Consider the following 16,145-nt stretch of genomic DNA (forward strand, 5'->3'; position numbering starts at 1 on the left):
CCAACCCATAGGGTGATATCCCTAAAGGTGTCTTCTATGCTATCATTTAGGCCCATAAAGCATCATCCAATCTTTGGGACCAATCTCGTCGGTTCGGGCGAACTACCTTCTCGAGTATGCCTTTGATCTCTTTGTTTGCGAGTTCAACATGCCCATTCGTCTGTGGATGGTAAGCTGTGGCAACGTTGTGCTTTACTCCATGTTTGTCGAGTAACCATTTCAACCATTTGTTCACAAAATGGGACCCTTCATCATTAACGATAGCTCTTGGGGTCCCAAACCTTGTGAATACATGCTTCTGTAAAAACTTCATCACAACCTTACCATCATTCGTCAAATATGCATCGGCCTCAACCCACTTAGACACGTAGTCTACTGCTAATATGTACTTATGACCAAAAGATAGAGGAAAGGACTGAGACGTTCAATACCCCAATCATTGAATAATTCAACCTCAATGATGTTTGTTCGAGGCATCTCATTTCTTTTGGTGACTGTAAATGAAAAAAATATAGGATTTTTCTTATATAATTCATCACCTTTTTACTTAAAATTGTTGTTAAAACCAAGTAATTGTTTAATAAATTAATGAAATTTTTGAAAATATGAAATTAGGACATAGAAATTATTAAAATGTAATTTTATGTTTTATTATACAGTTTTATTCATAAAATGACTTATTTTAAATTAATTTAAGCATATTATATTTTTAAGCTATGAAGTGGGCCATGCATGATTAAATTAAATAATAAAATATAATGTTATATTTTAATAATTCATTTTAAATATTTCAGTAATAAAATTTGGTTTAATTAATTAATTAAATTATTTAATTAAAGTGGTTAAATTAATTCATTTGGTCCTCCAAACTATCTGCTATTTTTGACAGGTCTGAGAGTTTTCTTCTAATTTCGAAACCGTCCAAATTGGGGACCAAGTTAACCCAATTTTTGGTTGCACATGGTTGATTATAAACCAATTTTTGGTTTAATTACATAAGGCCCTTGAAGAGTTAAAGAAATTAGAGATTTACCTGAAGATTTGCTGGAGATCGAGTCTTAGTCCTGAGTTGTTGTGGCATTCAAATTGACCAAAAATGAAGGAAAAATCAGCCACATTTCCTCAATTCATGGCTGGCCACTCTTGGAGGAGGTTTCAAAGGATGTACACTCCTAATTTTATCAAACTAGCTCCCTTGCCTCACCTATAAATAAGAGCTCATTTCTACTTTTTCAACCATCCCTCATCCCTCATCCTCTCCCTCAAATCTCTTAGTTCTCATGCTTATCATCATACTTGCATAAGGATTTTATCAAATTAGCCTCTTGAAGAGCCTTTGATCGGCCACCTTGGAGAACCATCACCAAAGGAGCAACACAAAGAAGCGCATGAGCCTCGTTAGTCAGAGTCTTGGGTGACAGCCACTCTGAATTAGGTTCAATCTTTCTTTGCTTTCATTTAATATAAAGATGTTTGCTATGAGTTGTATGTTATTGTTTACAACAATGATAGCTTAAATTTTATTTAAGCTAGGATGATTATTTTGATGAAATAATATTTATGTGATTCATGATTATAATATTTGTGCCTCAATCGATCATGTTTTCAATTAAAATCAAGTCTGTATTTCGTTCATACGTGATTGAACTGCACCTGAATTAGCTGAGCGATCCTAACCAGACGATGGCTAATGGACGCATAATTGAAATGTGCATGCTCAATTCCTAACCCGATTAAATTGTAGGTTGCATAACAATCCTAACTAGGCTCTGTTATCTGCATAGATTTTAGATTTGTGTGATTAAATTGTGTTAAACCTAACACATCCCTGTTACCTCGCACGAATGCTAAGAAACCCTTAGTAAATAAAGATCAGTAAAATGCATTTTTACTAAGTAAAGGGTTCCGAAAGGACCTAATTTGGTTTCCAAACTTATGAAAGATCAAGTTGCCATGGAATGTTTTTCTGAATATTATTAAGCATCATGATAATAAATTAAGTTTAATTAAAGTAATTTCCTAGTTTATTTATGTTATAATTGTTGCAAATTGTGTAAAATTTTGCTAAAATCTATTTCATTCATATAGTCTGCATATTATGATAATTTACATTAGGGATCGTTGCATCTAGTTTATACCACTTCTGAGCTATACCTTGTTTTTATTTTTCAAATTGTTAATATAATTTTACAAATTTAGTGACTTAGCACAAATACAATCCCTGTGGAGACGATAACTCGATACTTACTTATTACTTGATAATGATTGTGTACACTTGCACAAACCTGAGCGTTACAAATTTTTGGCGCCGTTGCCGGGGATTGTCAACTGTTGCCGTAGTCATTTTTTTTGTGAAATTATTTATTTTCAATTTCATTTATTTCTAACATTACTAACTTATTCTTTTTAATTTTTGCGATTTTCTTCTCTGGTGTTTATGAGCATAGATCGAATTATCGATTTGCTCCCTGTAGACCCTGAAATTGAGTGAACTTTTAGACAAAAAAGACGTGAACGAACAGCTCAAAGACAAGTTGAGATGGACCTTAAAACTCAAAATCAAGGCCAGGGTAATGAAGCCGGTTATGTATGAAATCTCATCCTCATTGCTGATGATAGGGATCGATGCATCAGACAATGTGCTGTGCTAGTTTTTAATGAGTTAAACCCAAGAATTAGAAGGCCAGATATTGAGGCAACCCAGTTTGAATTGAAACCAGTGATGTTTCAAATGCTACAAACGGTGGGCAAATTTAGTGGTATGCCCACGGAAGATCCACATCTCCACCTTCGATTGTTTATGGAGGTGAGTGATTCATTCAAGATAGGCAGTGTGATTGAGGACATACTGAGGTTGAAGTTGTTTCCATACTCGTTGTGAGATTGAGCACGAGCATGGCTCTATTCATTGCCACCAAGTTCCATATCTACATGGCAAGAATTAGTAGAGAGATTTTTGGTTAAGTATTTCCCACCTAGCAAAAATGCTAAGTTAAGGAACTAGATCACAACTTTCCAACAATTGGATGGTGTGTCATTGTATGAGGCTTGAGAGTGATTCAAGGAGTTAGTTTGTAAGTGTCCTCATCATGGGATTCCTCATGGTATCCAGTTGGAGACATTCTATAATGGTCTCAATGCACATACAAGATTGATGGTAGATGCTTTCGCGAATGGTGCATTTTTGTCTAAGTCTTATAATGAGGCTTATGAGATCATCGAGAGGATCGCGAGTAATTACTATCATTAGCCAACAAATCGAACAGCTTCAAGAAGATGAGTAGCCAAAGTTCATGAAGTTGACTCTTTCACTTCGTTATCGGCTCAGGTATCGCCGATTTCCTCTATGTTAAAATAGTTAACCACTAATAGTACTAATAATTTTGCAGCTCAGCCACCAAGTCCGTTTGAAGTAGTTTCCTGTGTGTACTGTGGGGAAGGTCATTCTTTTGAGAATTGTCAATCAAATCCTGAGTTAGTGTACTATGTGGGGAACCAATATCAAAATAGGAGTGGACAAGGACCCCAGTTCAACTTCTACAATCCTTCATGGTGTAATCATCCTAAATTTTCTTGGAGCAACCAAGGAAATACACCAAACAACAACCCATTGCAGCAAAGACCCAACCAATCTTAAGGGTTTAATTAGCAAGCTCCAAAACCACCTCAAGCTAAGGCATCAAATAGTTTGGAGAACTTTTTAAAAGTGTACATGGAAAAGAATGATGCTTTGATCCAAAGCCAAGCAGCAACACTGAAAAATTTGGAAAACCAAATGAGTTAGTTAACTACGGGGTTTCGTAATAGACCGTAAGGAACCTTGCCGAGCAGTACTGAGAATTTAAGAAATTTGGGTAAAGAACATGTCAAGGTAGTGGCATTGTGAAGTGGAAAGACTTTGGGACCCCGATTGATTGATGTTGATGATGAGCATGTTGAAAATGAGGAAAGTCAACCAGATGTGAAAGTTCCTACACTAAAGGAATCAGAATCTGCAAAGTCTGACAAGGTAAACCCTGATCTAGTGAATTCAGATATTTTAACATCTTCTTTGGATGAAGATTTACCTACTCAAAAAAGTTGTCTGGTTCAACCAAAAGTTCCATCACCTCCATATCCACAAAGATTGCAAGAACACAAGCAGAAACAGGAGGTGCAATTCAAGAAGTTTTTGGATATTCTGAAGTAGTTACACATCAATATTTCGTTGGTGGAGGCTTTAGAAAAAATGTCAAATTATGTGAAGTTTATGAAGGATATACTGTCTAAGAAAAAACAACTAAGTCAGTATGAGACTGTTGCCTTGACAAAGGAGTGCAGTACGTTCCTGCGGAACAAACTGCCACCGAAATTGAAAAAACCCAAGAAGCTTTACTATACCCTATAACATTGGTGAATCTTACTGTGGTAAAGCTTTGTGTGACTTAGGAGTGAGTATCAACTTGATGTCTAAGTCTATTTTCAAGATGTTAGGGATAGGTGAAGTAAGATCTACAACTGTGACGTTTTAGCTAGCGGACCGTTCTTTAGCATATCCTGAAGGAAAGATCGAGGATGTTTTGGTAAGAGTCGATAAATTTATTTTTCCTACTGATTTCATTATTTTAGATTTTGATGCAGATAAGGAAGTACCAGTTATCCTTGGAAGACCTTTCCTAGCCACGGGAAGAACGTTAATTGATGTGTAGAAAGGTGGACTCACCATGCAAGTTCAAGACGATTAGGTAACCTTTAACATTCTTAAAGCAATGAAATTTCCCAATCCGATAGAGGAGTGTTCAGTTATGAAAAGGATAGAAACCTTGGTTTGTTTGGAAAACAATTTTGAAGAAGATCCATTGGAGAAAGCTTAAGATCTTGACCTTTTAGAGGATGAAGAAGGTGAAGAAAACATGGCTTTGATGAAAGCCAATCCAAGAAATTATATTCAATCCACACGATTTGAACCGTTGGAGTTGGAAGTCAGAGAATTTGTGCAACCCAAGTTGTCAATCGAAAAACCACCTAAACTCAAACTAATGGTACTTCCTTCCCATTTGAAATACATTTATTTAGGTGATTGTTCTACTTTTCCTGTGGTTATTTCAGCAGAACTGACAAAAGATCAAGAGGAGCGATTAATTGCTATTCTAAAGAAATATAAGAAAGTAATTGGTTGGAGCATAGCTAATATTCGAGGTATAAGACCTTCATTTTGCATGCGTAAAATCATTTTAGAAGAAGGTGAAAGAGGTCGAATTGATAGGCAAAGGAGGCTCAATCCTATTATGAAAGAAGTTGTGAGAAAGAAAGTGATTAAATGGTTAGATGCAGGAATCATCTATCCTATTTCAGATAGTTCGTGGTTAAGTCCGGTGCAATGTGTGCCGAAGAAAGGTGGAATCACGATTGTTGAAAATGAGCATAACGAGTTAATTCCAACGAGAACTGTTACCAATTGGAGAATCTATATTGATTATAGAAAGCTGAACAAAGCCACTTAGAAGAACCATTTTTCATTACCTTTTATGGATCGATGTTAGATCGATTGACAGGCAATGGATTCTATTGTCTTTTAGATGGCCATTCGGGATATAACCAAATATTTGTAGCCCTAGAGGACCAACATAAAGCAACAATTACTTGTCCATATGGTATGTTTGCTTTTAGGCGAATGCTTTTTGGTTTTTTCAATGCACTTGCACCGTTTCAACGATGCATGATGGCAATATTTACTGATATAGCAAAAAATTTTGTCGAGGTTTTCACGGATGATTTTTCTATTTTTGGTAACACTTATGATATTTGTTTGAGTAATTTGCCTAAGGTACTAAAGAGATGCGAAGAGACGAATCTTGTATTTAATTGGTAAAAATGTCATTTTATGGTCAATGAAGGAATTGTCTTAGGTCACAAGATATCAAAGAAAGGAATTGAAGTTGACAAAGAAAAGGTGGACGTAATTGAAAGATTACTGGCCCCAATTAAAGTGAAAGGAGTCAGAAGTTTCTTAGGCCATGCCGGTTTTTACCGAAGGTTTATTAAGGATTTCTCAAAAATTTCTAAGCTACCGTGTTTGTTGTTAAAGAAAAATATAGTGTTCAATTTCAACAAAAACTGTTTGGAAGCTTTTGAAGATCTAAAGAATTAGTTAATTACAGCCCCAATAATCGTTACACCTGATTGGAACTCACTTTTTGAGTTGATGTGCGATGCAAGTGATAATGTTATTGGAGCTGTGATAGGTCAAAGAAATAAAGTATTCCACCCCATTTACTATGCAAGTAGAACCTTGACGGGAGCCCAACTAATTACAAGGTCACTTAAAAGGAACTATTTGCTATAGTTTTTTCTTTTGACAAATTCTGTTCATATCCTATAGGTACCAAAGTTACAGTATTTACTGACCATGTGGCCATTAAATACTTGCTCACGAAGAAATATGCAAAACTAAGGCAAATTCGTTGGATACTTTTACTCCAAGAATTTGACCTTGAGATCCATGATAGAAAGGTGTCGAAAATCAAGTAGCTGATCATCTGTCGAGGTTGGAGCAAGATAAGGTAACACAGTTTGGTGTGCCTATCAACGAGAATTTCCCAGGTGAGCACTTATTCGAGGTAAGACAAATTCATGAAATACTCTGGTTTGCTGATTTTGCCAATTATCTTGCATGTGGAATAATTCCTCGAGAAATGACATACTAACAAAGGAAGAAATTTCTTCATGATAGTCGGTATTATTTTTAGGAGGATCCGTCTTCATGATCCACATACCACCATTGCTGTCGTACGTTTTCGTCACCGCCGCAACTCCTTGCCATCTCAAGGTTTGTCGAAGCAAGATCCACCTTCTTTTGCCGATTTCTCTTTTTCCTCTACAAGCAGAAACTTTGCCGAATTTTTGGGAAAATACCATGTCTCGCAAAAGAACTAGATCGTCAAAAACTACTTCTGAAAACCTGATTTGGATCGATGAAGAAGTGAAAGAGCGATTTGATTCAAATTTCAAGCATCAACCTATGATGTCGGAAAAGGGTTTTAACCTAAAGAGCAATGATGTGATGGTTGTCCCTATGCCGATTAGAATCATAATCAATGCTCTCAAGTGGGAACGATTCTGCGATGCTCGTTCATTTCCCGATGATGAACTAGTTTGAGAATTCTATGCTAGTTTGACTACACAAGATGCTACTGAAGTCACCGTTCGAAAGAAAAAGGTATCTCTTACTTCTAAGTCCATCAATGATTTGTTTAATTTACCTGATGTTGAGGAAGATGAGTACTACCCTACAATGAACAATATCAATTGGGATTTTCTTCAACAAGTGCTTGATGTTGTGACAAATTCGGGATCCTAATGGATTATAAGAATGTATGGAAGCCATTCTTGTCGAAGAGAATATTTAAAACTAGTTGTAAAGGTATGGTTTTATTTTGTTCGCTACAATTTTTTGCCTATCTCACATAGTTCCACCATATCGGTAGAATGAATGCTCTTGTTATATGCAATTTTGACAGAAAAGTCCACAAATGTTGGGAAAATTATCCTCATGGAAATTCACGATTGTGCTAAAAAGAAGGCAAGAAGTGCTTATTTCCCATCATTAATCACTTCACTTTGCTTAACAGCCCGTGTTAAAACACAAGCAAATCTGAAGGGGCAGTATGTCCAAGGGTGCATCACAAGTCGTGATCTTGAAAGGTTAGTAGAGAGAGTCCATGACCTGAACCAAGGCGAGCAAGAGGAACCAATTGACCCAGAAACTGAAGAGTCAATAAATAAAACTAAAAATGAAGCTGATTCAGTTACAGACACTGAAGTAGAAGAATTTGATAAGGAACCAAATAGTCCTCAACCAGCTAAAAGAGCTGAAAACTTTAAACCAAGGGTTGAGCTAGAAGAAGAATCAGTCAAGCTAAGTGTTCAACCAGAATTTACGACTCCAATGCCAACTCCAGCAAGTACTTCAAAGAAATCGGAGCTGTCTATTTTGACGGATATGTGCAGGTTCATGCACAATCAACAACAAACTTACTGGAAATATGGAAAAATTAGGGATGATTCAATTCGAAATAATTTTAAGAATATCTCTAACAGTTTTGTTTCCTGAGTTCCCAGATGCTATCTTTGGGACATTTACGGAAGATACTGACGATGCAAGTAGAGATGAAACTAAAGAAGACAAAGGGAATGAGTTAGAAAAATAAAATGGGGGATTCTTGTCTTGTTATTTATTTAATTGTTTTTTAGGTCTTTAGGAATTTATTTCTTTAGTAATTAGGATTTAATCTTTGCAAAATAAAACATATCAAGCATGAATAAATACTTCTTTAGAAAGAAAAAGACTAAGTGATGTGGCAATGGGAATGAACATGTCTAGGATTGGGTTATTAGGAAAGACTTGGTATTTAAGCAGTCTTAATGACTCACCTCTCTTTCTTTACAACCCTACCTGATGTTCAGTTTTCATTCATTACTTTGTTATTACAATGAGAACATTGCTTATTTTTAAAGGGGGTAAAGAAAATAAATTGCTCAAATTTTAAAATTTTCAAGTATGTTTCACTCATTTCTTTCATAAGTATGTTTTAATAAATGAATGTTTAGAGAAATTATTTTTAATAAGATAGCTTGTATGCAAGTATGAATGATGATTTTATCTGAGATATTGTATGTTATCGTGAAGAATGGAATTTTTTTATGATCTTAGTCTTAGTTAATGTTTGCCATGAAAACTCAGTTTCTCTTGAGATCGGACATGGATGAAGGTTTATATCTTTAGAATTGACTTAGTAACTTTCTTGAGGCGAAATCCTAGGGGACATAAAAATCTAAAATGATATAAGCACCATTTTTCTTTGGACTGTTTGAGCCTTTTCAAGCCCACCTTATGATATTAGACCCTTGAAACTACAATTTTGAGCTTTAAGGCCTGTTTTTGAAATGAACCTACATTATGAGTTGGTTACCATGTTTTTAAAATTATCCTAATTTTGTGCACCTATTTTAACTTAAATGTCTTGGGAATCAACATTTGAGGAAATTTTCATAAAGATGTATGTACTAATGCTTAAAAAAATCACAAAGGCAAAGAAAGAGTGAAGAAAACTTCACCTAGTCTTCAAAAAGGAAAAATGTATGAGCTTGAGTTCAAAATAAGTTTGGGGGTGTTCCAAAGGTTCACTTGAAGAAAAAGGTTGAATTTCGAGAAATCCAGGACAAGTTAAAGGTTAAGATTTTTGAAACCAAAATGTCTCATCTCTTAAAATCCCTACCTTAAACCAAGCCCCATTACAACCTTATAAAAGACCTATTGATTTGATGATTATGTCACTTACAGTAGTGGAGAGGAAGTATTAAGTTCAACATATGAAGATCATAAATAAGCCTTATAATTGTTTGCTTGATTGATGAGAAATTGTGTTGAATGAAGAATATTATCTATGGCTATGGCATACATGCAAATTATGATTCATTTTGGCATATCTTGAAACTTAGAATAAAATTTTCAAAATGTTCGTATATGAGTTACTTGTTAATAAAGAAGATTTATGAGCATGAATTTGTTTATGCATGATTATGAGACGAAGATTGATGCTACTTACACTTTTAGCAAAATTTGCCTTAGCAAGACCTTGTGTTGTGCATGAACATTACTCGGGACGAGCAATGATTTAAGTTTGGGGCTATGTAAATGTAAAAATATAAAGGATTTTTTCTATATAATTCATCACCTTTTTACTTAAAATTGTTGTTAAAACCAAGTAATTGTTTAATAAATTAATGAAATATGTGAAAATATGAAATTAGGACATAGAAATTATTAAAATGTGATTTTATGTTTTATTATATAGTTTTCATGCATAAAATGGCTTATTTTATATTAATTTAAGCATATTATATTTTTAAGCTATGAAGTGGGCCACGCATGATTAAATTAAATAATAAAATATAATGCTATATTTTAATAATTCATTTTAAATATTTCATTAATAAAATTGGGTTTAATTAATAAAGTAAATTGATTAATTAAAGTGGTTAAATTAATTCATTTGGTCCTCTAAACTATCTGCTCTTTTTGATAGGTCTGAGAGTTTTCTTCTAATTTCAAAACCGTCCAAAGTGGGGACCAAGTGAACCCAATTTTTGGCTGCACATGGCAAATTATAAACTAATTTTTGGTTTAATTACCTAAGGCCCTTGAACAGTTAAAGAAATCAGAGATTTACCTGAAGATTTGCTGGAGACCGAGTCTTAGTCCTGAGTTGTTGTGGCATTCAAATTGACCAAAAATTCATGGCCGGCCACTTTTGGAGGAGGTTTCAATGGATGGACACTCCTAATTTTAGAAAACTAGCTCCCTTGCCTCTCTTATAAATAAGAGCTCATTTCTCACTTTTTCAATCATCCCTCATCCCTGATCCTCTCCCTCAAATCTCTTAGTTCTCATGCCTATCATCATCCTTGCATAAGGATTTTATCAAATTAGCCTCTTTAATAGCCTTTGATCGGCCACCTTGGAGAACCATCACCAAAGGAGCAACGGAAAGAAGCGAATGAGCCTCGTCAGTGAGAGTCTTGGATGACAGCCACACTGAATTGGGTTCAATCTTTCTTTTCTTTCATTTAATTTAAAGATGTTTGCTATGATTTCTATGTTATTGTTTACAACAATGATAGCTTAAATTTTATTTAAGCTAGGATGATTATTTTGATTAAATAATACTTATGTGATTCATGCTTATAATATTTTTGCCTCAATCGATAATGTTTCAATTAAAATCAAGTCTGTATTTCGTTCATACGTGATTGGAATGCACCTGAATTAGCTGAGCGATCCTAACCAGACAATGGCTAATGGACGTATAATTGAAATGTGCATGCTCAATTTAGATCCTAACCCGATTAAACTGTAGGTTGCATAACAACCCTAACTAGGCTCTGTTATCTGCATAGTTTTTAGATTTATGTGATTAAATTGTTTCAAACCTAACACGTCCCTGTTAACTCACACGAACACTAAGAAACCCTTAGTAAATAGGGATCAGTAAAATGCGTATTTTCTAAGTAAAGGATTCTGAAATGACCTAATTTTTTTTCCAAACTCATGAAAGATATTGCTGCCATGGAATGTTTTTCCGAATATTATTAAGCATGATGATAATAAATTAAGTTTAATTAAAGTAATTTTCCTAGTTTATTTATGTTATAATTGTTGCAAATTGTGTTAAATTTTGTTAAAATCTATTTCATTCATATAGTCTGCAAATTAGGATAATTTACATTAGGGATCATTGCATCTAGTTTATACCACTTCTCAACTATATTCTGTTTTTATTTTTCAAATTGTTAATATAATTTTATAAATTAAGTGACTTAGCTCAAATACAATCCTTGTGGAGACGATAACTCGATACTTACTTATTACTTGATAACGATTGTGGAAACTTGCACAAACCCGAGCGCTACAGTGACGTTTCCAACCCTTTGACATTGATCACAACTCTTTACGTAAGTATATGCATCTTTGAATAGTGTTAGTCAAAAGAATCTAGCTTGCAATACCTTGGCCGCATTACGTGTACCTCTGAAGTGTCCCTCACTCGAAGATGAGTGGCAATGATATAGAATCTTATGTACTCCATTTTCTGCCATGCATCTCCTAATTATTTGATTTGCACACTTTTTAAACAAGTATGGTTCTTCCCAGAAATAGTATTTCACATCGTGAAGAAACTTTTTCTTTTAATGATACGTCTTATCAATCGGCATCAAACCACAAACTAAATAGTTGCAATATCAGCAAACCAGGGGGTATTGTTGACATGATTTACCTTTAGTATGTGATCGTCTAGAAATGTCTCCTAAATGGGTATATGTGGGGAATTCCCTTCTTACGGCTCTAATCTGGACAAGTGGTCTGCTACTTGGTTTTCTACTCCCTTTCGATCTTGAATTTATAGATCAAACTATTGAAGTAGAAGTACCCATCGGATCAGTCTCGACTTAGCATCTTTCTTGGCAAGTAAATACTTAATTGCCAAATGGTCCATATAGACAGTCACTTTGGTACCTATAAGATAAGATTGAAACTTGTTAAAAGCAAACACAATAGCAAGTAACTCTTTCCCTGTTACTGTATAATTCAGTTCAGCTCTTGGCAGAGTCTGACTTGCGTAGTAGATGGGATGAAAAACTTTGTTCCTTCGCTGGCCCATGACAGCTCCTATCGCGAAGTCATTTGCATCACACATCAATTCAAATGGCAAATTCAAGTCTGGTGTGACGATTATGGGTGCCAAAACTAACCGACTCTTCAAATCTCTAAAAGCTTTTAAGCACTACTCATCAAATTTGAACGTCATGTCCTTCTCCAATAATTTGCATAAGGGTTTAGCAATTTTGGAGAAGTCTTTGATAAATCTTCGATAGAAGCCGGCTTGTCCCAAAAAGCTCCTAACACTCTTTACAGGTGTTGGAGGTGGGAGTTTTTCAATAACGTCTACTTTTGCTTTATTTACCTTGATTCAATGTTTGTTATGCAATGCCCTAGAACGATACCTTTTCATACCATGAAATGACACTTTTCCCAGTTGAGTACGAGGTTTGTTTCTTCGCATCGCCTTAGTACCTTGGCGAGATTGGCTAGGCAATCATCATATGTATCTCCAAATACTGAAAAATCATCCATAAAGACTTCCAAGTATTTCTCAACCATGTCAGTAAAAATAGACATCATCCATCTTTGAAATGTAGCAGGTGCATTACATAAACCAAATGGCATGCATCTAAATGCAAATGTACCGTACGTGTAACACCCCGAACCCGAGACCGTCACCGGAGTCGAACACGAGGTGTTAACAGACTTTAAACCACTTATAAAAAAAATTTCCCAGACACTACCAATCTTCGTACTAGTCGCTTTAAAAATCATATCTTGAGTTCAGAAACTCGGAATCCAGTTCCGTAAATTAGTACAGTTTATTAGTCAAAATCTCCCATGTTACAGGGATCAACTACACTGACCTTTGCGCATTACGTCTTGGATATCTCCCCGTACAGGGCTTCAATACTGATGTCCTTTGTTTCTATAGAAACTAGACTCAAAGAGGAATCTATACATATATGGCATGACTCCTAATTATCTCTGGTTAATTTATAATGAATTTCCAAAGTCGAAACAGGGAATCCATAAACCGTTCTAGTCCTGTCTTACGAGAACCTAAATATCTCTTAACATACTGTCCATATGATCATTTCGTTACTTTCCTATGAAAATAGATTCATCAAGGTTCGTTTACATAATTTATTCACTATTTAATTCCATTCCTACTATTTTTAGTGATTTTCCAAATCTACATCACTGCTGCTGTCAGCATCTGCCTTTAAGGTAGACTTTACCTATTTCATAGTTTCCATGATTCAACTAGCCCTTTTAGCATAAATAGCACAATTTATGATAGTGATTAACCATTCCCATGGCCAATCCTTGCTAAGCATATCCACACCTCTCAATAACCATATCCATACCAAATGATTATAACATTATACTCAAACATATATAAGCCATTTCCGCATGGCTATCCAAATTATACAAGTCCAAAGGGTCCATGACCCATAACAAAAGGGTAGTCCTATACATGCCATTTCGAAGTTCAACCAAAATTGTACCAAAAGGGGGGGCTTTGATAGTGTGGGCGACTTCGACTTCAAAATCCCGAGTCCGATAGCTGGAGAACCAAAATCTATAAAATAGAGAATCAAGGAGACGGAGTAAGCAATTTATGCTTAGTAAGTTTTGAGCAAGGGATTCTAGCACAACAAAAGTATAGCATTCATGTAGCTAAACGGATAATTTCATATGCACAATTTTTCAATATCATACTTACTTCACATTACCAACCCTTTTATTCATACACAAAGATCAGCTTAGCCAAAGGCCGGTAGCTCATTTATCAACTGAGCGAATACTTATTTGTAAGGGCTCAACTAATTCAAAGCACATACGAAACATACCTCAATGTTGGGATGTTTCAAGCGTATTAACTGAAATTTTTACAGCAAGATCATTCATTCCCAAATCACGTACCTTCAGAATTTAACCGGATATAGGTACTCGTTCAAATGCCTTCGGGACATAGCCCGGTTATAGTAACTCGCACAAATGCCTTCGGGACTTAACCCGGATTTAGTAACTCGCACAAATGCCTTCGGGCTTAGCCCGGAATTAGTATCTCGCACAAATGCCTTCGGATCTTAGTCCGGATATGGTCACTTAGCACAAAGCCTTCGGGACTTAGCCCGGACATCATTCAAATAACCATGCACATTTAACAATAAATCACGGCACATTCGTATTTCATTTTCGTTAGCAAAACTCAAACACAAGACACTTATCATTCTTGCAATTTCGGCTCAATAGCCACACACAAAGAGCATGATTTTGATTTGCTTAAAACATGATCTAATCAAATCATAATTTAAGCTCTTTTACTCAAGAACTTACCTCGGATGTTGTCGAACGATTCCGATAGCTATTCGACCACTTTTTCCTTCCCTTTATCGGATTTAGTTCCCATTTGCTCTTGAGCTTAATTAAACAAATAAATTGATTTAATCATTTGAGCATCGAAAAGAGGAACACAAGGCACTTAGCCCATATTTATACATTAGACATTAAAGTCACATATGTACGGAATCATGAATCAAACTCAACATTTTAGCTAATTTTCCCCCTTGGCCGAATTTTCTAAGCCAAGACAAAAGCATCAATATGCTTGCCTCTAACCGAATACATGCAACACCAATCTCCTTCCTATGGCCGAATATGCATGTCTATGTTGGGGCCGATTGCAACACTTAATACATTCTACAAGTATGGTCACTTGTATTGACTAAACACAATTTTGTTTCAAGTTCAAAACTTGGCTAATACACACATATATACACTAGTAAAGCATCCTCTCCCTTTCCATCAATTTAACACATGCATTACTCATTAATATACAAAAATTATATTCGGCCTTAGCACACAACTTGCTAGCCGATTCTTCTCCATCTAGCAACTAATGCACATATGTGCTCATTCGTTAGACTCTACTTCATCTAACAACAACCATATTTTTCCCTTCTACTTCCTACCATGGTCGAATGCATCACAACACCATACCATTTCAATTTTTGCTCATGGTTAAACAAAGAACTTAATGTCTCACTCAAAAATGCTAAAAAGAAGATTCAAGAATCATCAATCCACCATCACATGCATCATTAACAAGCTTCATATTTAGCATGCAATGGCATTAACACAAAATCCACCTAGGCCGAATATCATTCCCATGACATAGTAAAGATTTGAACCATGGGCTAATTAGAACTCAAGCTAGCAACTAAAAACATGCATGAATCTCATGGCACAACCTCAAACATACCTTAATCTAGATACAAGTATGGCCAAACCTCCTCCTAATCCTCTTCCAAACCAAACATGAAGCAAGAACTCCTTCCTCATTCCTTAGAATTTTCGGCCAAAAGAAGATGAAAAAGGATGAACAAAATTTTTTTCTTTTCTTTTCTTTAACTCACGGCAAAAGGGGGGCATGGATGAGACCATTCTTTTTTTTCATCACTCCTCCCTTTCATTATTTAATTACCATGCTCATTATTTTATTGTTTCCACGCATGATGCACCAACACAACATGTCTATGACATGTCTTGCCCATCACACTTGGTCTTCCATACTTGTCATGGCCGGCCACTACTAATAGGGGGGAAATTGACATGCAAGTCCCCCTTTTTCAACATGCACTAATAGGTCCTTATGCTTTGACCTATCACATTTCAAAATTTTCTCACATAAGTCCTATTTACTAAAACTCACATGCAATCGACTAAATCGAAGCTTGAAATTTTCACACATTCATAATTACATATTCTAGACAATAAATATCACATTCAAACATTTCGGTGACTCGGTTTAGCGGTCCCGAAACCACTTCCCGACTAGGGTCAATTTTGGGCTGTCACAACTCTCCCCCACTTAAGAAATTTTCGTCCCCGAAAATCTTACCGGTAAATAGGTTTGGGTATCGTTCTTTCATCGAGCTCTCGGTTTCCCAAGTAGCTTCCTCGATCCCGTGTTTGAGCCATAACACCTTAACTA

General features: G+C 35.5%; 1 non-coding gene across 1 annotated transcript; it reads right to left on the reverse strand.

The window, feature by feature from the left end:
- Positions 1–2,989: 2,989 nt before the first annotated feature.
- LOC121216513 (small nucleolar RNA R71) lies at positions 2,990–3,096 on the reverse strand. Its single transcript, XR_005912694.1, has one exon. It is a non-coding gene; the product is annotated as a small nucleolar RNA R71 (small nucleolar RNA).
- Positions 3,097–16,145: the final 13,049 nt, after the last annotated feature.

This window comes from Gossypium hirsutum, chromosome D04 (genome assembly GCF_007990345.1).
Source record: "Gossypium hirsutum isolate 1008001.06 chromosome D04, Gossypium_hirsutum_v2.1, whole genome shotgun sequence".
NCBI lineage: Eukaryota > Viridiplantae > Streptophyta > Magnoliopsida > Malvales > Malvaceae > Gossypium > Gossypium hirsutum.